This window comes from Peromyscus maniculatus, chromosome 19 (assembly GCF_049852395.1).
Source record: "Peromyscus maniculatus bairdii isolate BWxNUB_F1_BW_parent chromosome 19, HU_Pman_BW_mat_3.1, whole genome shotgun sequence".
NCBI lineage: Eukaryota > Metazoa > Chordata > Mammalia > Rodentia > Cricetidae > Peromyscus > Peromyscus maniculatus.
The window spans coordinates 16154705-16176964 of NC_134870.1; the positions used below are offsets into that span (position 1 = coordinate 16154705).

General features: G+C 41.9%; 1 long non-coding RNA gene across 1 annotated transcript in view; it reads left to right on the plus strand.

Annotated features, from left to right (window-relative positions):
• LOC121824057 (uncharacterized) overlaps window positions 1-21082 on the plus strand; it is a 79426-nt gene extending 58344 nt beyond the window's left edge. The window contains exons 5-6 of the long non-coding RNA XR_006065804.2: window positions 18436-18653; window positions 20899-21082. This is a non-coding gene — a long non-coding RNA (uncharacterized LOC121824057). The remainder of the gene's footprint in view (window positions 1-18435; window positions 18654-20898) is intronic.
• Window positions 21083-22260: the final 1178 nt, after the last annotated feature.

Sequence of the window (22260 nt, forward strand, 5' to 3'; positions counted from 1 at the left end):
TTTATAGAAATACTCTATTTATGCCCCCTTTATATATAATATGTATATATTTTAAGAATTTTGTACAATAGTAGGTTTGCATATGGCATTTTCCAAAAGTCTTCAGTATAGCCATCCTTCTCCATACTCTTCCCTCTACCTTTCCCTCCCACCCTCTTTTAACTCTTCCTGTTCAATCATTTACTCTCTCCCCTTCATACTACCTGTGTTACATCTCCTCTCATAGAATCAACCTCCATGATTCCTTATTAGTTTCATGGCCTCTATAAGAATCTCAATATAAATATATATCCAAAGATTCAAAACTATTACTCATATTTAAGAGAGAACATGTTGTATTTGTCTTCTGGAGCTTGGTTCCTGTCTTAGTTATCATTTTATTGCTATGAAGAGACACCATGCCCAAGGAAGCTTATAGAGGAAAGCATTTAATTCAGGGCTTGCTTACTGTTTCAGAGAGTTAATCCATTATCATCATAGCAGAGATTATGGTGACAGGCAGGAAGGCAGGCATGATGCTAGAGAAATAGCTGAGAGTCATTTCTCATCATGGTTCTCAGAGAGAAAATAGAAGAGAAGAGAAGAGAAGAGAAGAGAAGAGAAGAGAAGAGAAGAGAAGAGAAGAGAAGAGAAGAGAGGAGGCCATAATTGGCATGGTTTTTTGAAACCTCAGAGTCCATACCTAGTGACACACCTTCTCCAAGGAGGCCACATGTCCTAATCCTTCCCAAATAGTTCCACCAAAACTGTGAACCAAGTATTCAAACATATGAGCCTATGGGAACCTAGTATCGTTCAAACTACTATAGTTCCCTTACTCAGAGTGATTATCTCCAGCTCCATCCATCTAAAAATTCATTGATTTTTTACCAGTGAATATTATTCCATTGTTTTTATGTGCCATATTTTTATTATCCATTCATCAGCTGATGGACATCTATGCTGATTCCATTTCCTGGCTATTGTGAAAAAAAACTTTTCAGTTCTGCAAATACTTATGGTATTTTATCTTTGTAATTGCCTTGTTTATTTACTGAGCTCTTACTAAAATTTCCTTTATAGGGCTTTGGATCTTCTTGGTGCCTGAATTTTCTTATCATTTATTTCTTACATTGTATCATGTTACCCACTATATACTTCCCAGATGTTACTTACATTTATCCTCTAGAAGTCTGTGCAATTTTTAAGTATGGTTGTTCCCTATCTAATACCATCTAATACCTTCACAATCTTCTTAAACATTTTCTGGTTGATCTTTTCTTTTACAATAGCCTTCTGTTCTTGTTGCATGGATATCTATTTTCTTTTTGAAGACTAACTATAATTTTTATTTCAATGTTTATTTTACTTCTTGCTTTTTTTCTCTAAGTCTCTTGCTTCATTTTTTTGTTTTTACATTTTGTTAAGAGTTTCTGTTTGTGAATTGTGACTCTTTGTTCATATTTTAGAGTGAGGAACCATATTTATGGCTAAAATTCTCTGTTTACTGTTGGGCTTTGTTATTTGATGGGCTTCACTATAGAATTATTGGAGTCTGGAAATTTTGTTAGTCAATTCACAACTCAGGCTCCCAGCATTAGATTCACAGATCTGGAAATGTTAAATTGATAAAGACACTCCTTTTAGCTTTCTATTTTGCTGGTGGCTTTCCGGGGGCTCATAAGGAGGAGGAAGGGAGGTGTCTTAAGTAGGTGCTACTTCCGAGGAGGGCAGCCCAGGATTGTTACATTTGTGGTTGGGTGCTTCTTCCAAAGAGGGCAGTCCAGGATTGTCACTTTTGTGGTAGAATAATTAATGACGAGACTAGAGAAATGATCCGAATGGCAGGAGGAAAGCATTTGAACATAGCTTGACTTTAGAAGTCAAAGCAGGTGACTGTAGATTACCATTGATGAGCTTTAATATTACAGTGGAGGTAGAATCCAGTTTTTGGGACTAAAGGAAACAAAGAAGAGATCTGACTGTGGATAGACTGTTTGCTGTTCTAGAACCTCGCTCTTCTGTGGGCATCAATGGCCTCAGTTCACCTGGCTGGCAATAGTATTGAGTATATTCTGGAATAATACAGGGTGCTTGCGCTGCAACTGTGGCAAGTGATGGGCAGGAGACAAGAGAGATTTTTAAATGTATGAAAGTAAAACAAACACTTTATTTAAGGAAAAGGCAACTTGGAAAAAAGAAAGCCTAATAAATAACTCAGTACAGCTGGCTTAAGCACTTTAAAGCCAGTGTCTGTGATAAGCAATGAAAACATTAATATACAATGCTTCACCATAAATGAGTACAATTCAGGCTGATGTATTGCAGCTGAGCCGGCTGGTGGATGGCATGCTTTTAAAGTGATGTTTACAATCAGGATCTTTTTTGCTTGGGGAAGTAGAAGAAGGCAGAAATGGCTGAGAGCTTTGCCAGGGTGCAGCTCTGAGCTTTTGGTGTGTGGGAGCCCTGCCAAATGGCTGGCTTCCTCTATGGCCTCTTCCCACTCAGTTGAGCACAAGGCAGCTGGGGAAGTTCAGAGAAGGGTGGTGGCAGGCTTATGCAAAGAGCTTGGAACAGGGATATGCTCTAGCCAGTTACGAGGGCTGGAGACTGCATGGTGGCCTTTCTGGGATGTCTGTCTCTACAGCTCAGGTCACAGATGGTGTCTCCCAGGTGACCAAGATCAATATCCTCCTGCCTATGCAGTGTCCTTCTCTAGGCTGGAGTCTCTTGCTGCTTTCTGAGTTCCTCATAATTCATCCAAGGATGTGTTTTGCTTTGGTGTGTTGGTGTGTGTATATTTATACCAAAGAGTTTTCATTAGGGTTGCTTATAAGAGCACGAGCAAGGGGTAACTTTTTTTTATAGACACATGGACAACTTACCAGTAGTTATACCATTGAAGAAAATGTTTCTCCCTTCTCCAGTAAATATTAACTGCTTGTAAATTCTCAGCAAGGCATGGGGGCCTTATGTATCCTTCTCCCCTCCATGGATGCAACAAGATGGAATGTTGATGGTCCCAATTCTGTGTAATCACAGCTGCTAAGAGTTCAAGACAGCAATAGCCATGTCAAGCCCAGGAGAGTGTCATACAGCACTCCACTCCTTCCTTTAGCTCTTATGTTCTTCCCAGCCAGTCTCCCTCCATCTTTGCTACACCTTCAAGGGATTAATATAGATGTCCCATTTAGAGTTGAACAGTCAGCACTCACTTATTTTCTGCGCACAGACCAGGTATCAGTTTCTTCAGTAATCACTGACCACTGTGAGAAGAAGCTTCATTGATGTTTCAAAGTTTGTGAAATGGTGTGGGAAATCCTGCCTTGTCAAACAGTTATAGAAGAATCAGAAAAGATAATCCAAAAGAAAGGATGCAACAAGAAGCTCTCTTTTTAATGCAGGGTTAGTCTGGTAATCCACCTCAAGGGCATATTCCCACTACTAAACATTCATGTGAGGAAAACATACATGTGTGTACAGCACTGCTTCTGAGATGGGACCAGCCCCCCATCAGCAGAAGGGCCTACCTGGGGACACACCTACCACCTCATCCTTGTTTATCCTCACCCCTGCTTGTGTAAATAACCTTCCCATGACCTCCAAAGTCCGTTCTCTTTCCTTGACTGCCACAGCAACCTGTCAAGATTTAGTTTCTCTCCTGTTGCCAACACTTGTTCCTCTCTTCTATATTTCTAGCAGTCCTGACTGAGTGGGAAACAGAAAATGTTCCTTTTATCTTTTTTTCTTTCTTTCTTTTCTCTTATCACTACTGTCCATGAAGCAAATCAAAGGCTCTGTTTCCTTAAAAGATTCCACTGTCAATCATGGCAAGGGAAATATATAGCACTGCACAGTTAGTGAGTTGGTCAGAGAGGCAATGTCTCTGGTTGCCTGTCACTGGCTAGCAGCTCCTGAATGTTTTTAATTGGTGACTCCAGTGATCCCCAAGAAAGGGCTCTAACCTCTGACTGTCTGGGGTTTGCCTGGAGCCTTCTGACAGCCCTTGACTATTGAGCAGTGAAATGAGCATGCTCTGCCTTTCACCCAGGATCCTGACTACAGAGTGCTGTTGAACTTGCCATGGATGGCCTCAGCTCTTCCTGTCCATATACAAGATTAAAAGTCAGGTCACTTCTTTATACCCTACAGATCTCCCCACACACACTTAGGCAACCATACATTGCTTCTAAATAATTTCTGACAGATGGTGTCACAAATCACCAAAAGCATTGTGTCTTCCAACAACACAGATTTATTGTCTTACAACGCTGGTGGTAAGAAACTAAGTTCAAGCCCAGTGGGCTGCAATCAGGGTAGATGGGATATGATTTTTTTTGAGGGTTCTTGGGCAGAACTTTCACTACTGTGGCCTTTGCAAGCTTCCAGAGGCAGCCCCTATCTCTTGGCTTATGGTCTCTTCCCTTTGTATAGTCACCCCAGGCTGGATGAGCATGCCTTAGACCACAGCTCTGATGCCCACAGTGTGGCATCCCCCTTCAATCTTCTGATAACTTTGACTAGGTCAGTCTCACCTGAAACATTCAAGATGACTTTCTTACTTTCTGGTCAGCTGATTTGCAACACCAGCAGCTTCAATCTGCCCATACCATGCAAGGAACTTATTTATATTTTCTTGGGATTCAGACACAGAAATCTTTGCCTGGGGGCATTTTTTTTCCTTTTCAACCACGAAGTCTTCCATTAACTTATGACCCTTAAAGTTATTTATGACAAAAAGCAGATATCTAGAAAGATTGCTTCCCCCTGCAGGTAGAGCTGGCATCCTCATCTGGTTTCCCTACATGTCTGGACTCTGGCATAAGTATCTCAGAGGCTCCAGTTGCCAGCTTCTCAGATGACCCCCACCCAACTAGAAGCCTCTTTTAGGCTTTATAAATCTTTTGGAGACCTGTTTTTTTTTCAAACTAATTTCCAGTCCATATTCTGATTGGAGGAACCTCTGTTCAAAGCACAGAGGAATATGCTGGAAGGCTGATGGGCCTGAGTACCATGATGGGTCCTCTTACAGACTGCACTCACCTGATGTGTCTCCTGAGATCACAGGCCAGGATTTTCCCTGGAATGTATTCCTGGAATGGGAACTGGTTATGAAAATAAGTTGAAAAATTGAAAAAGGAATAAGCAGATAGGTAGATGATAGATATGAAAGTATATTCATACACATGTGGCAGTAAGCTCTATAGCATTATGGCAAGATACCCGAGACAATAAACTTTTCATATGGTAATGTGTATTTTAGTTCATAGTTTCAGAGGTTTTCTTCATGATTGCTTTGCTCTGGTGCTTTGGGAATGTGTTGGTTCTAGAAATCGCAGAATGGCAGAGAAAGCTTGTTTGCCTAATGGTGGCCAGGAAGCAAAGAGAGTGTCAATAGGCAGGCTCTTCAAGAGCTCTTCAAGCACACTCCAATGACCTAACTTCCTTCCACTAAACACTACTCCTAATGGTTCTCGTACCTCTAAATTGTGCCATAGGCTGGAAAGCAAACCTCATACACACAAGCCTATGGAGTCATTGCTGAGATATTACCTTATGTGTATGTGTAACTTGTAAAAGGTAATGAGGAGGGTAATTTTGTCCATCATCTGCCATAGGAGGGTCTGCCACTATGCTGGGCATCTGACCAATCCATGCCACATGTGTGGTTGACCAGCTCTTAGGTTGTGTTCTGGAATCTATTAACATGTTACCTGGAACAAACTACTTGTTTCTTTAAGCCTTGGTTTTCTTGTTACCCCAAATGGGAAAATATAATTTAAAGAGAAAAGTTCATGAGGTATGTAATTTTATTTTCCCTTTCTATCTGATACCTGTCCTGGTCTGTTTAGCTCAACTATTTGCTGTGGGATGGTCTGTATGTCAAGTGTGTTACTCTGATTGGTCAATAAATAAAACACTGATTGGCCAGTGGCCAGGTAGGAAGCATAGGCGGGACTAACAGAGAAGAGAATTGAGAGAATAGGAAGGCAGAGGGAGAAACTGCCAGCCGCCGCCATGACAAGCAGCATGTGAAGATGCCGGTAAGCCACGAGCCACGTGGCAAGGTATAGATTTATAGAAATAGTTAATTTAAGATGTAAGAACTAGATAGCTAGAAGCCTGAGCCATTAGGCCAAACAATTTAAATAATATAAGCATCTGTGTGTTTATTTTATAAGTGGGTTGTCAGACTGCCGGAGCTTCTTGGGACCTGGAAAGAAAACTCTCCAGCTACAAATGGCACCCAACGGGTTGGCAAGAGTTTCCACCTAAAACCTGAGAAAAAAGATTCTAAAATGGAGCTAAAAACAGTTCCTAGTTGTCTCTCTCAAATTAGCAGCAACCTGCGTGTTTGAGCTACTATCTACTATGGCGGGTTCCTGGCATGTGCACTAGACCTGCAGTATGGCGGGAATGAAGCCTCTGCAAGTGGCACATTAAGCTGTGTGGTGGATTTAGCCTTTCCTAGTACAAAACAAAAAAAGAGGTTACTGGACTACACACTGCTTTGATAGGAGCATAGACCCACTATTTCTGAGAGTTGATGGCTCCCAGAGCTGGCGGGAAACATACCACCGCCATGTTGGGAAGCTGAAGTGGGTGGAGCCAGCAGCCACAGCACTGTTTCAGTCTTAGAATGGTGCAGTTTAAAGCAATAGGCTCAAGGTAATATAAAAAATAAACCACGTAAAGATGGCTACCACACAGAGAATCTGGATTATGTTCTCTTTGATATTCATAACTGAAGAAAAACATTTAATTGCAAAAGCTGTTGAGTTATGCCAAAATGTATATTTTAAAGGTACCTTGACTTCAAAATTTGGATGTAAGGATGTGTTGCTTTGGAAGGGAGGCTCTGCTTTGTTTCCACAGAAAGCCAGAGGCTATGGATTTCTTCCAGATTAAGATACATCAGGTTTGACCAGCCAAGAACCCCTGAAAGGTCTCCAATGACACCAAGGCCCAGATGATCCAACATCCAGAACCATTTCAAGGCAACTGGCTCAGATGATACACCCTCACGGACTACTCTATGATCCTAAAATTTTCTTTGTGTCCCCATAAGATACAGTGCTCCCCTCCAGCAGGAAGTAGTAAGAGAAGCTACACCCAAATTCCCTAATATACCAAGCTGACTTTGGAGATGTGTAAAAGTTAAAACCTTTCTTTTTAAAAAAAAGAAAAAGAAAAGGGGAAGTGCTGTCAGATGGTCTATATGTCAAATGTGTTGCTCTGATTGGTCAATAAATAAAACACTGATTGGCCAGTGGCCAGGAAGGAAGTATAGCGGGACTAACAGAGAGGAGAACTGAGAGAATAGGGAGGTGGGGGGAGACATTGCCAGCCGCCGCCATGACAAGCAGCGCTTGAAGATGCCGGTAAGCCACAAGCCACATGGCAAGGTATAGATTTATAGAAATGGATTAATTTAAGATGTAAGAACTAGATAGCTAGAAGCCTGAGCCATTAGGTCAAACAGTTTAAATAATATAAGCATCTGTGTGTTTATTTTATAAGTGGGTTGTCGGACTGCCGGAGCTTGGTGGGACCTGGAGAGAGAACTCTCCAGCTACAGCTATTCACATGCAGTTCTTGTTCTCATTGTGCCTCATTCCTTCCTAAAGGGCTTGGTAATAACACCTTGGTATTTTCAGTACCTTTTCTATCATAGGTACGCCCAACACCTGTGCACACACATGTACACACCTACACAGATGCATGCATGCATATACTCACATGCATGCATGTAAATATATGCTTAGGATAGGAATTTAGAGATGGTACCAAAATCCCTTTGACTTCCTGGGTAAAGCCTGTTTTATGAGTGGAGAAGAGCTAGCTTCTTATGGGGAGAGAACCAAGGTCACAATAGGGATGACTCAGATAGAGGGATTGTGAGTACAGCATGGAGAAGGTCTTTGTGTCTCAAATTATCTGAATAAGCTGCCTACATCTCTGACTTTCCCCCTACCCCTGAACCAGGACTACTGTTTCCAAGGCTCTTTCTGTTCTTCCATGGTGTCTTAGTTAGGGTTTCGATTGCTGTAAAGAGATACCACAACCACAGCAACTCTTATAAATGAAAACATTTAATTGGGGCTGGCTTACAGTTTTAGAGGTTTAGTCCATTATCATCACGGCAGGAAGCATGCAGGAGGACACGGTACTGGAGAAGTAGCTGAGAGTTCTACATCTGGATCTGCAGGCAGCAGGAAGAGAGAAAGACACTGAGCCTGGCTTGGGCATCTGAAACCTCAACGCCCACCCCCACTGACACACTTCCTCCAACAAGGCCACACCTCCTAATAGTGCCACTCCCTATGGGCATATGGATGCCATTTTCATTCAGATCACTACACCACGGGATGCAGAGAGGTTGAACAGCATCCAGGAATGAAGGGCAAAGTGGGGGATTTGTCAGTGGCTTATCCCGACAACAGTGATTTCTGGATCAGAATCATCTCTTCCTTCCAGAAAATCATAAACACAGATGGCAAGCAATCCCTGGTGAGTCCTTGCTGGCATGGTCCTGCTTGCTTTCTAGACCCCAATTTTAAACTAGAACCAAACATATGTGTTACACAGAAACACATTGTGGTGTTAGAACAGTGTTGTTATTAGTAATAGTAAGTCTATACTTAAGTTACTTCTCATTTATGTCTAAAAACTTAATACCTTGAAAATTTTAATTCTCTTTTTGAATAAATTTGAGTAAATGGTATGAGTCTGCCAACTCACTTGTCTACACTATGCTGATGTTGCATGTGGATCCAGTCAGGATGAATGAAAGAAGAGAGGAAGTGATCATCAGTGAGATCACACAACTCTGTACAACCTGGAAGGAGTTAGGTATCTCTGGTACCCTTATGACTGGGTGCTTCAAAAATAGTCCCAGTGATCCATGCTTCCTGGTGTACAGGCCCAACATGGACTAGATCTATTGATATCATAGCAGAAGTGATGGGCTGTTGCTTCTAAGATAAGGTTATTATGTTAGTCTGTGTTGCAAGTCACCAACTATTACAAACTAGGTAAGCTATAAAGCAGAGGTTTGCCTGGGCTCACAGTTGTAGGCCAAGCTCAAGGTGCTATACTTGGAGATGTATAGTTTTATAGTTATGGGGAATAGAGTTCTGGGGCAGCTCAGGTCATCACAAAAGAGACAGGAGGACCATGCACATTTCTGTATTTATAGTGCCTCCATGGTTCAGTCATAGAAACTTCATCCCAATGACTTTCTCTAATTCCAATCACCACTCAAAAGCCTTTCTTCTACTTCTAAATACTAAGATAAAGTTTCTGCCTTTTCAGTACCTCAAACTGAAATTTAAATTCCACTCTAATCTGCATTCAGAGGGTTAAGAAAGAGTGACTTTTGGCTTGCTAGCATCCTTTCTCTGTCTTCCCTGGCTCCCAGGCTTTCACGAAGCAAGCAATCATGGTGGAGAGACCACACAGCAAGACACCGAGTGTAGCCTCCAGTCATTATCTGAAAGGAACTGAGACTCTCAGGAATCACTCAGCTGTTCCTGAAGGACCAAGTTGTGATGACAGTCATTGTGTAGCTTGGAAGCAGATCTTATCTCATTTGGACTTTGAAAAGACTATGGTGTCAGGGGACATGTGGTTGGAAGCCTATGAGAAATGCTAAATTAGAGGACCCAGTTTATCCATGCCTCAATTTCTGACCCATAGAAAGTGGAAAATAATAACAAAGAATAACATGGTATGATAAGCTGCTAAGTTTTTATGGTATTCTGTCCCACAGCAAAAACTCACACATTTTGTGGCTCTGTTCAGTAAAATGGAGCCATGTTCAACAGTCTTCTTAAATACAGCAGGAAAAGGATGGGTGGTGTCATTATGTATTTCAATATTGAAAACTTATTTTGGTTGTATTAATAATGATCATAGAAAATTCCACAAGTATGCAACGAGTATCAGTTATGGCTAGCTGCTATGCTGGGAATGTAGGCTGTGAATTTAGATATAACATATTTCTTTCCTTTGATGAAGCCATGGTCTTCAAGAGGACACTCAGAGACAGTCTGAAAACAGAATGAGACACATTATGTTATGTGTTTTGAAATATTCACAAAACATTTTGGGAACCCAGATGCATGTAGCAAAATTTCTCACCCAAACAGAGAGCATTTGTAGAACTTTTGGGGGATTCCCTACTCTATTCTAGTGACAATTCTGGTAAGAAAAAAAATGAGTTTAAGGACAAAGGCTGAGAACTTGAGATATTTGTGTACAATCCCAAACTAGAGACACTTACTCTTACCACCAATCTTTAGAGCATGCTTCCAACAGGAATCTCACGGCTCCTTTCATTTGTCTATGATCAAATACTTAACAAGGAGCAGTGTCAAAGAAGAAAGGTTTATTTTAGTTCAGAGTTTGAAGGTAAACTCCTCCACAGGGAAGGAATGGCAGAGGAAATGGCACATGGCTATGGTGGCAGAAAAATGAGGGTACTTGTTCATATCTTGGAGGACTAGGATGCAGGGCAAGGAAGGAAGAAGGGCAGGCAATAATCCACACACTGATGCATGTCTTTGTTTCATTTCTTCTGTTGTGATAAAATACTTCGCTAAAAGGAACTTATGGAAGAAAGGATTTATTTTAGCTCACAGTTCCAGGTTACAGTCCATCATTGCAGGATGGTCACAGTGTCAATAGTTTAAGAATGGACCACATTGAATCTATTGTCAAGAAGCAGAAGAATGAATTGATGCAATCATGCTCAGCATGGTTTCTCTACCTTTACACAGTTCAGAATTTCCTTCCCAGGGAATGATGCCATCCACAGTGAGCAGGTTTTCCCAACTCAAATAACATAACCAACATACTTCCCCACAGATACACCCACAGGCCAACCTAGTCTAGACAATCCCTCATCTGAGACCCTCTTTCTATGTGATTGACTACATTGTACCATTAAGTGTCAAAACTAATAATTACAATCAACATTTTTCCAGTTTGGTCCCACCTCCCAAAGGTTCTATAGCATTGCAAAACTGGGTACCAAATGCTCAAACATGAGTCCAAAGAAATGTGATCTGTATTCCTACCATCTTGGATATTTGGCCTTGGTCACATGGTGAACTCCATTTACAGCAGCAATTATTTTTAAATGCTGCTCCTAGACTTGCAAATTTCTTCCTCATTTAACTTCCAAGAGCCCCAAATTAAAACTATATGTTCTTATCCAGGTGTGGTGGCTTATGCCTTTAATCCCAGTACTTGGGAGGTAGAGGCTGGAGGGTCTCTGAGTTCAAGGCCAAGGCTGGCCTGGTCTACATAGTGAGTTTTAGGACAGCCAAGGGCTATGTAGAGAAATCCTGTTGAAAACAAAAACAAAAACAAAACAAAAACCAAACAAACCATACACCCTCTTTCATTTCATGCATAGTTAGTATTCATTTAGTCCTTAATTCTATGAAATAAAATAGAGATGCTAGGCCCCCATAAGTTGAGATCAAGACCTGGCTTCGTAGGTATTGGGCTAAAGACAGGATTTGTTGAAATGCTGCTTGAGCAATTATTGGTCACTGGAATTTGACATGGTTCATTAATCCACAGAGTCTCCAACTGTGTATCACTATCCACAAAAGGGCTGGGGGCATGGTGCCTTAATGAAGGTAGTCATTCAGTGAAGAGGATTCATGGTCTTTATCATGACTTTATTGCTAGTAAGTGAATAAGATCTGAATTGTTTATCTACCCCTGGTTGCTCACTAAGCAAGAATTAGCTCCTCAAAGAATGCCTCCACTTGAAATTTCTAATATTCCAGAGCTGGAACATCACAGACCCATGAAAGTCCCATGAGCATCCTTTTGGTCCCCAGATAACCAAGTGTCAGGTGCTCCAGGGCCTCTGTTTTGGCTATTCTTCTGTTAAGTGTGATCTTTATACATTGGTATGTCTTACTTTTTCATTTTAATTCTTTGTTTAGACTTCATCTTCATGAGATCATACTGTCCAAAACTGCATCCCTCTCTTAACTAAACATTCAGACATGCTTGACTCACAGTCATCTCTTAGTACATGTTTTTGAGATGAATCTGGGTGTTGAACAGAGTCTTAGTTGTAGTCAAATACATATACAACACAATCCACTGATTTTATTGTTTTTAATTTGGTGGTATTAAGTACATGACTACCAACCTATCAATTTCCAGAAAAATTTTAAATCATTAAACTAAACCCTGAATTAATTAAACAATAACTTCTCTAAGCCCTGTCCAGCTCACTAAAGCCATTGTATCTCAATGAATGTGATTACCCCCAGCTAATTCACACAAATAAAACACTATTTGTAAGTCTGTTGTCTATCAGCCTCATTATTTTATTTTCAAAGCTCATCCACATTATAGCATTTCATTCATTAAGGCTTAATAATATCATAAATGTACATACATGTTCTGTATTTTGTCTGTAGATGCCTATAAAGATTCTTTTAAGTGATGGTGCCCAAAGCTCTATAATGTAGAATGACAGATAAGCCTGGTCACCCCATTGCCTCTCTCTTGATGGCTAAGGAGGGGATTGGACCTGCCTGGACTGAATCTACTAGGTTGAGCTGAATCCCCAGGGGAGTCCTTGCCCTGGAGGAAATGGAAATTGGGGGTAGGCTGGTGGGAGGGCGGGAGGAAGGAGGGCAGGAGAATCCATGGCTGATATGTAAAATTAAATTAAATTATAAAATAGAAAAAAAACTGAAAAAAAGAATTCCTAGACTTTCTCTTAGATCTGTGGTAACTGAAAAAGCACAAAATCTTTGGATACAAAATCACTTTTTATTTTCTAGTACTGTGATGGAAGGTAGAGGAAGAAAGAATTTAGTAAGAGTGTACATACATTATCTTCATAAATAATGAGCAAAAGGAACAAAAGGATTTTGTGTCTCCAAACATTATTTAGATTTTTTTTTCATTAAATAGGTGACTTCAGGCTAAATGGTAACTCTCCCACCTTTTCAGTTGGAAATTAGAAAAAGTTAATTAGAAACAATTGAGAAATTATCTTGCTAGGATAGATTCTCACTAAGTTTTCTGATGTGAGGGTGACCCAGAGTAGCCATGGACTCAGGATCATTAGAAAGGCTCATCCTAACTTGGCAATAGCAGCTCTTGATTTGACTTCTCTTAAAGGAGATATCCACTAATATTTCTTGTCTTTTGACCTTACCCTGTTTGTTCCTTTTTGGAAGTGTTTCATCCCACTGTAGCTATCCATGGTGCTTTTAAGACAGTGAACAAGTCTTATGCCCCTTCTGTCTACTCCATTTGAGTTTATTTCTTCTTTTCCATCAGCTGCTGAAGGCTTAGTCGTACTTCCCTAGTACTGCTGGTTGTGGGTATAGCTACAAGTTCTCACCAGGCTTTCAGAGAGATGGATTTGCATCTCAAGATCCATACAATTACATTGGAACTCATCCATCTTCTCTCTCTCTCTTTTTTCTTTGCTACATTTGACTTGTTAACAGTCAAGTAATGTTTTCCCCATAATACATTAGGGCAAAATAGAAACCAGAAAGATTCTTACTTAACTTGTCCTGTCTTCAGGGAGGATTGTGGGAAAATGCCTTCTGAGAGAGGCAGGCAGAGTGATCGTTACCCCTATGTGTATGACTTGCCAGTCTCTGGTTAGACCTCTGTGCTCATTCTCCATCAAGTCATGGCTATGTCTAGGGTAGCATGGCATCTCATTTGCTCAGGCTTCAGCAGATTTTAACGGAATTCCTGGGTACCTAGTCACCGCACACAGCCTGGTGTCTGTGGGAAGATGCATTTTGAATACTAGAAGACTGACATAAACTCCAGTGTTTGGAAGAGAGCCTGCTCTAAGTTGGAGAATGCTTGAATACCACATTCACAGCTGAATTATATACAGGAGTTTATTTTTAAGATGTGTGTCTATTTCTAAGACATTTAGCTTATATAACAATGAGAATTGGAAGGAAGAATTGATAGAAGTAGAGTCATGGGCTCAGTTGGGAAGGAGACAAGACACGAACATTCCTCATATAGAACATGTTCAGTTCAATGGAAGGAAGGCGGAAGACACAGAGGGAATGCCTAAAATATTCTCCAGGTTTATGAAGGCCATGTGATGTTGGTTTTCTTTTAAGTAGCTTCAAATGGATATGGTTCTTAATTTTGAGACAAAAAGTTGAATTCTATAATGACTGGGAAGATTGCATGAAATTATAGGATTTGCCCACATTTGAAGTCCTCTATTTCCTCTCAATCTGTGGACTTCAGGATGGTGGTGGCTAGTTTTCATGTCAGGCTTATGCAAGGTATGGTCTTCAGGGGAAAAAATAATCTTAATCAAGAAAATGCGCCGGGCGGTGGTGGCGCACGCCTTTAATCCCAGCACTCGGGAGGCAGAGGCAGGCGGATCTTTGTGAGTTCGAGGCCAGCCTGGGCTACCAAGTGAGTTCCAGGAAAGGCGCAAAGCTACACAGAGAAACCCTGTCTCGAAAAACCAAAAAAAAAAAAAAAAAAAGAAAATGCCTTTGTAGTATTGGCTTGTAGGTAAGTCTGTAGGATATTTTCTTGACTGATGATTGATGTGGGAGAGCCTAGCCCATTGTGGGATGTGTCTTCTCTGGGAAGGTGGTCCAGAGTGTATAAGAAAACTAGGAAGAGCAAGGCAGTACGCAACACCCCTCCATGGATTCTGCAACAGTTCCTGCCTTCAGGTTCCTTCCCTGTTTGTGTTCCTGCCCTTCTTTCAGTGGTGGGCTGTGCTATGGAAGTGTAAACTGAAACAATCCCTCTCCTCCCCAAGTTGCCTTTGGTCATGTCCTTTCTCACAGCAATGGAAACCCTGACTAAGACAAGGATGATATAAAAATGAGCAATATCAAAAAATGTACAAGTCCCTACTAGAACCCAAATCAAACATACTTGACAAACAACAACAACAACAACAACAACAACAACAACAACAACAACAGCAAAAGTGCTTGGAAGTTAAAAATCTATAGTTAGGAGCAACAGGAAAGTCCCAGCACTTGAGAGCCCAAAATCTCAGCTGTCTTTGCACATGAACACATAGGTGCTGGATTAGTTCCCTTTCTTGTTGCTGTGACAAAATATCTGAGCCAAGCAACTTAATTGGAAGAAAATTCCTTTTTGCACATGGGTTAAGAAGGGATGCAATAAACACATCATGGCAGGGAGACATAGAGGCGGGAACTAATGCCATGTCTCTTCAGTTAGGCAGCAGAGAGAGTCAAGGTATGAGGCAGGGCTAAGCAACCTCTTGGCCACTCACCAGTGACCTGTCTAGGATTCACTTCAAGGTCTTCCCTCAGCTGGAGATCTAGTGTTATAACACACAAACCTATAGGGAACTGTTCTGTTTAAATTGAAATAGTATCTCAGTTGCTGTTGGGTACAGGGTCCCCAGATCCTGACTTCATATGGGACACCTATGCTCCAAATGGGCCTACCTTTCAGGAGTCAGAAATGACTTTGCATGGGGCCATGTCCAGGTTCCACTTTCCCTGAGTTCTCAGTTCTGCATGGTCCGTGCCATATCCATTGTCCACCAGTCAAGTGTTCAGACCACTGTTACTGAATCTAAAGATGAACCAGTCTAGATTCCCTTCATGTCATTCTACTTCAAACAACTCATTTCAACCTGGCCATTTGTGGGGTTAAATTAATTAATTTCAATTTAATGACTTAACCCAACACTGCAAGCCAGCTCAGGTGGGACCTGAATACAACACCCCAAGCATGGGCTGAGCAGCTCGTTTTGGCTGGTACTATGTGCTTAGCTATGGGAAGTTGTGAATATTGTTTCACCGGCCTTTGAGCTGGCAGAGAGCGGCGAGATGAATTTTCACCCCCTCTCCAACTGTGTGTATTTTATTCATAGACAACCCTTGTATTCTAGACAAAAATAACAAATGTAAATGCTGTTGTTTTTCAGTTGTGAATTTAAAAGAGGTTTAGTTCGGATCCAGTCTTGTATTTGAAATAGTCTTGTTGGTATCCCATGACAACAAGAAAGATACGAAGGCAAAGAGCGCAGGACTTGAATTCTTGAAGAAAGTCAGGCCCTTCTCTGCTGTGCTCCCCTGGTGTCTTAGTTAGGGTTTCTGTTGCTGTGAAGAGACACCATGACCATGGCAACTCTTTCTTATAAAGGGAAACATTTAACTGGGGTGGCTCACTTACAGTTCAGAGGTTCAGACAATTATCATCGGGGTGGGACAAGGCAGCATTCAGGCAGACATGGTGATGGAGAAGTAACTGAGATACGTGGTGCCAGAGAAGCAGCTGAGAGTCTTACATCTTGTAGGCAATAGGAAGTAGCTTGTCTCACTGGTTGTGGCTTGAGCATATATGAGAACTCAAAGTCACACTTCCTCTGACAAAACCACACCTATTCCAACAAGGCTACACCTCCTAATAGTGCCACTCCCTTTGGGGGACACTTTCTTTCAAACAACTGCACATGGCATCCATACCTGTTTCATGGGCCTTAGGAAGAAAGTCCTTCTACAGCTTCCTTCCAGGAAGGGCAAGATTTCTCATGCAATATGAAATGTAGCTTCCTTCCTTTTCTCTCTCTCTCTCTCTCTCTCTCTCTCTCTCTCTCTCTCTCTTTCTCTCCTTTCCCTCTCTCTTCTTTCTTTCTTTCTTTCTTTCTTTCTTTCTTTCTTTCTTTCTTTCTTTCTTTCTTTCTTTCTTTCTTTCTTTCTTTCTTTCTTCCTTCCTTCCTTCCTTCCTTCCTTCCTTCCTTCCTTCCTTCCTTCCTTCCTTTCTCTCTCTCTCTCTCTCTCTCTCTCTCTCTCTCTCTCTCTCTCTCTTTCTTTCTCTTCTTTCCTCCCTCCCCCCTCTCTCTTTGTTTTTGTCTTCTTTCCTTCCTTCCTCCCTCCCTCCCATCCTCCCTCCCTCTCTCTCTCTCTTTCTTTCTGTGTGTATGTGGTGTGTGTGTGTGTGTGTGTGTGTGTGTGTGTGTGTGTATGTGTGTGTGTGTGTATGTGTGTGTGTTGTTCATGTGGATGCCAGAGGACAAAATCAAGTTTTGTTCCCTAGGAGCCTTTAACTTGTCTCTTTTTCTCTCTCTCTCTTTTTTTTTTTTTTAAGATTTATTTATTTATTATGTATACAGAAGAGGGCGCCAGATCTCATTACGGATGGTTGTTAGCCACCACGTGGGTGCTGGGAATTGAACTCAGGACCTCTGGAAGAGCAGTCCGGTACTCTTAACCTCTGAGCCATCTCTCCAGCCCTTTTTTTTTTTTTAAATATTTATTTATTTATTTTGTATACAGTGTTCTGTCTACATGTATCCTCGCAGGCCAGAAGAGGGCACCAGATCTCATTACAGATGGTTGTGAGCCACCATGTGGTTGCTGGGAATTGAACTCAGGACCTCTGGAAGAGCAACCAGTGCTCTTAACCTCTGAGCCATCTCTCCAGGCCCCAACTTGTCTCTTTATAGTGTCTTTCATTAGCCGCTGGAACTCATTGATTAGGCTAGGTTGATTGGCCAACAAGACCCAGGGATCTGCCTGTCTCTGCCTCTCCAACCATGAGTTTGCAAGCATGTCTGCCACCATATCTGGATTTTTATATATCTGCCAGGGATTCAACTCAGGTCTTCGTGCCTGCATGGTGAACACTTTACCAACTGCACTATCTCCCTAATTTCTGGTGCATAGCTTTCTATATTTAACCTTGATATAGGTACATGTCAGTTCTCATGAGACTGGCTATGAGAGACAAGTCTGCTGCCAGGGAAGGCATGATGCCAGAAAGGGGTCAGGTTTGAATACTTCCTGCAGATCATAATGCACTAAAGTTGTTCTGGTAGCATGGTAATAATCCTTTGTTACAAAGCAGGTGAGTGGGGCCTGGAGAGATGGCTCAGCTGTTAAGAGCACTGGTTATTCTTCCAGATGACACGGGTTCAATTCCCAGTATCCATATGGTAGCTGACAGCTGTCTGTAACTCCAGTTCTAAAAATCTGACACTCTCATACAGACATACATGCAGGTAAAACACTAATGCATGTAAAATAAAAATAAGTAAATTTTAAGAAAAGAAAAGGAAAAAACCTAAAGCAGATGAGTGGTTTGAGCAGCTTATATGAGCTAGATAATTGGCATCATTCTACTCAGCCAGTGGTGGCTGGCATGGGAGTAGAAAGGGGCTACTGGCAGCTTCCGTTGCTTGCTGGACCATGTTCAGCCTATAGCACTTCAGTTTCATCATTGATCTCAGCTCAGCAGGTTGACCTTTCTGCACCTCAGCACCATAAGCCGGCAGAGCCTGAAACAGACAGTGTAGTTGTATTTTTCCTTCAACATCAGCACCCATCTCAGCCATCAGCATAAGTGATGAGGTAAATACATGCGAGGCTCTCTACTAACTGCTTGTCATGATCTCATTTCATCTTTGTTATGATTTTACAGGAATGTGCATGCTCCATTTTTCAAATGACAACCTGGCTGGATGTATAGGTCAAACCTACCTAACCCTCAAACTCCTTCCCTCAAGTCCGCTGACTCAGCTCCTGGAACTGGGTTTCTGAGTCTTCTCTGGTGCCACCGTCCATTTCTTTGGAATGGACAGAATGATGTCCTGAAATCCAGGCCACTTGGGTTTGGCTTGAGTCCTTCATCAGGGCTTTGTGAGTATGAATCCACTCCTTTTCTCCCAAACTGATGCTGTCTTCCTAGCTCTGAACAAGCCAAACACTCCGTGGTGCTCTCTGAAACACCTGTTACACGCCTGTTAGGCAGCCATCCCAATGCCATCCACATCCTCTGAGCTGTGGTTCTAAGGTCCTCAGGTCTGACTGGAGTCAAGGCTAATGTTAGCACAGCTTTTCTAGGGCTCTTTAGTCCCTGATTTATAGTTCTGGGCTTCCTCCCTTTTATCTGCCCTGCACTGAGTGTTCAGCACGATTCCCACCCAAGTTCCCCAAATGTACTTGGAGCCTGTTGGAAAGAATGTAGTGGAACATGGTGATCTCATCCCAGAGTGGAAGGTGACCCAGGGGTCAAGCCAGCAGGGGGTGGGATTGGGGTTGTGCAGGAAAGCACTATAAATACAGCTTTTGTTTTATTCATATGTTCCTTTCCACCCTCTCTTATTTCTCTGCTTGTGGAGAGCTCTTGAGTACAAAGCCACAGGGGAGAGAGGCCTTTTCACCAAGTTGGCCCAATCTTGTTCTGCTTCTGCTCCTCATAGGATTTGGTTGTTTTCCATCTTAATTATGCTCCTTGCATTAGTGGCTGGCGGGCACACAACCTTTGAAGGAGTTTATCTTACAAACCCACTCTCTCCTGAGAAAAGCAATTCAATGGCACAACTGTGAGACTTCCAGGGATGGTTATGTGTGTGTATACGGATGTGTGGGTGAGCATTGTGTGTATATGCAAAGCATGTGTGTATTTGTGTGTTCATGCATGCATGTATGTTTGGCCTTCTGTGTTTCGTATACATGGGCATATATGAACATGTATATATGTGTATGTACCTGCACATGGGTGTGTGCTTGTATGCCTGTGTGTGTACATGTGCATATATGCCTGTGTATGTGTCTCTCTGTGTGCTTGTTTTATGTACCTGTGTATGCATGTATGTGCATGCCTATGTATAGACAGTAGTGCAGGTGGTGATAGTTGCCTTCTCATTGGACATTTCCACTGGGGAAAACAGAGATTGCACGAATGTACTGGACCTTTTACAGACCCCTGGCCTTAAGTCTCACTAACTAAATGGCGATTTGTGATGCCACTATTAAACCAACCCAGGATAGTGGTGACAAGATGAAGAGGAGCTGGGGCTTGCTAGTGGGTTAAACAGTTGTGGCACCATGAGTGTGGGTGATGGTTGTCTCACTTCACTCCATCCACTGCTTCAATCTGGCAGTGATGTGCAAAGCGAGTCCTCCTCTCTCCTGTCTGATTTCATCCTTCTCTTTGGTGACGTCCACCACTGGTTCAAATTGTCTAGCTCTTACCAAGCTTGTCCACTGACTCTGTGGCCAGGCATAGCACTCTGTCTACATATAGCAGCTGTTTAACCAATGTATTGAATACATGAACACATAGTTCATTCCTGAGTATATCTGCTAAGCTAAGATGCTCCAAGAGCTTGGTATTAAACTTTTCTTGGGCTAAAGTTGTTTTATTTCAAGGGTATTCTAATGAATGTGGCTTTTCAGTCACCTGGCCAGTTACTTGTTTGTCCATACTTGTTTGTCACAAGCACTCACATAACCACACTCAGATCTTCTATGTACTTGGCTAGATGCCCCCAAAAAGCCTATCTTAAAATGGTGTCACTTTTGTCCTCTAATAATATAAAATTAGTAGCTACTTTTTAGATTATAAACAGTGAGGAAGAGAGTCAGTGAAAAATGAAGAAATTTTAGATCTAGCTTGTAATAAAATTAGTCATCTCAAAGCATAAAAATGTGATGTCTTTAATAAATATCCATGCTGTGGCCTCTTGCTATCTTGTATCCTCCAGAAGGCGAACCAGTTGGGAAAGAGGTCTAACATTTCTGACCCTCTTATGACTAGAGGTCAGGCAGGAAGTGACTCTCCAGTACTACTCTAGCATCAGGAACCCTTAGAGGGGAATAGTGACTCAGTGTCTCTGTAGGATTCTTGTGGGCCCCAACTTTTCAGCAACTTCTAAAGCTCTAAGATGGGACTGAATATGCTGTTCCATGTTTATATAAAAGGAGAGCCTAATGAGGAGAGTGGGGCATGCTAGAGTTCAGCTATGTCCAGAATCAAAAGTCCTGCTTCTCAGCTCAGCTCCAGCTAGCCATGAAAGAGGAGTCTTGGCCTTAGGTCAGTGCTAAGGTGCTTTCATACTCCATTCTTCTCTCCACTTACTTCCTGTTTCTCTCCAACCAGGAAGGTGGAATATTTAAACTTCTGATAAACTCCAAAGAAGTTGACCTTTCAATCAGCACTGTTATTTCTGGAGTCTTCTCCCACTATACAAATAGTCATGCCAAAGACCTAGAATGACCACTACTACTGTGCCTGGAAAGGCTAGACAAGAGTTTCTTGGACTCCATGATGATGACCACTCTGACAATTTATCGGTTTGCTCTAGCCAGGTAATTAGAAGGAAGACAAAACAAAATGCATTGAACTTCAGTATGATTTTACAGTCTAAGGAATACCCAGCAGGACAGAACTGGAGACAACAGGACTTCTATTGCAGAAGTAATGGCAGGTCCATTAGGGAGATAAGGAGATTGCACCAGTGTGAACTAGAGGATTCTTAGGGTGAATGGGATAACTTCCAAGGCTAGAATAGTGTGTCACCCCAGCAAGAGAGCTGGAGAGAAGAAGGCATGTGTGCTCATGTCTCATGTCAGGTGAGAAAGTGCGGGAGTGATATAGATTTGGCCTTAAGTCTTTCCTGTTGGGTAATATGTCCCCATATTAGGCCAGAACCACCTTCCTCCACTTTGTCTTTCCCCAGGGGTTGAGATCTATAGTTAAGCCAGGTTTACTTCCGACATAAGGCACAGGGCCAGTGCTAGCTCCTCACCTCTACTCAAGCACTACTCTCTTTCTTTGTCCACATCACAACCGACTAGTCTCCCACCCTGGGCCAGGTTCAAGCATCCATGGATGTTCATCACTCAGTAGCCACCCCACTTGCATCCTTTCATAGCAAGCTTAGCTGTATCTCCATCTACACCACCTCTATTTGATTCTCTTTGTACTCACCAGTCAGAGACAGTGTCACAGGGAGCTTAGATTAACTGCTGATTATTTCACAGGTCACTCACTCTTATTTCTGAGGTTTGTCTCACTTTTTATATTTTTCAGGTGGAGATCTTGATGGTGACCCAACAGAAGTCCCCGTCATCTTTGTTGATTGATGATTTGGTGTCCCATCCCTTTGCCACCTTACTTATCTATCTCCAAATTTCTATGGACTCTTGTGGTGAGGTTAAGTCTACATTTGCTTGTTTTACATGGTGACATGTCTTGGGCATTGATTTTCTCAGCTATCTTTTGGTTATTCAGGACAGACTCCAATGTGTCAAAATACCCACAATGCCTTGGCCCTTCTGAGCAAAGAATTAAGTTTCATCTGTGTGTCATGTTTGTAATTTCTGTTGAATCAGCTTTGTGCCATTAATCTATCTGAACAGTTAGCCAGGTGTTAGCTGCATCCTTTGGGACGAGAAAGGACAGTCTATGATTACTAAGCCCTAAGGCTGTCTAGAATGGAGACGTGGAAGGACTGGCTAC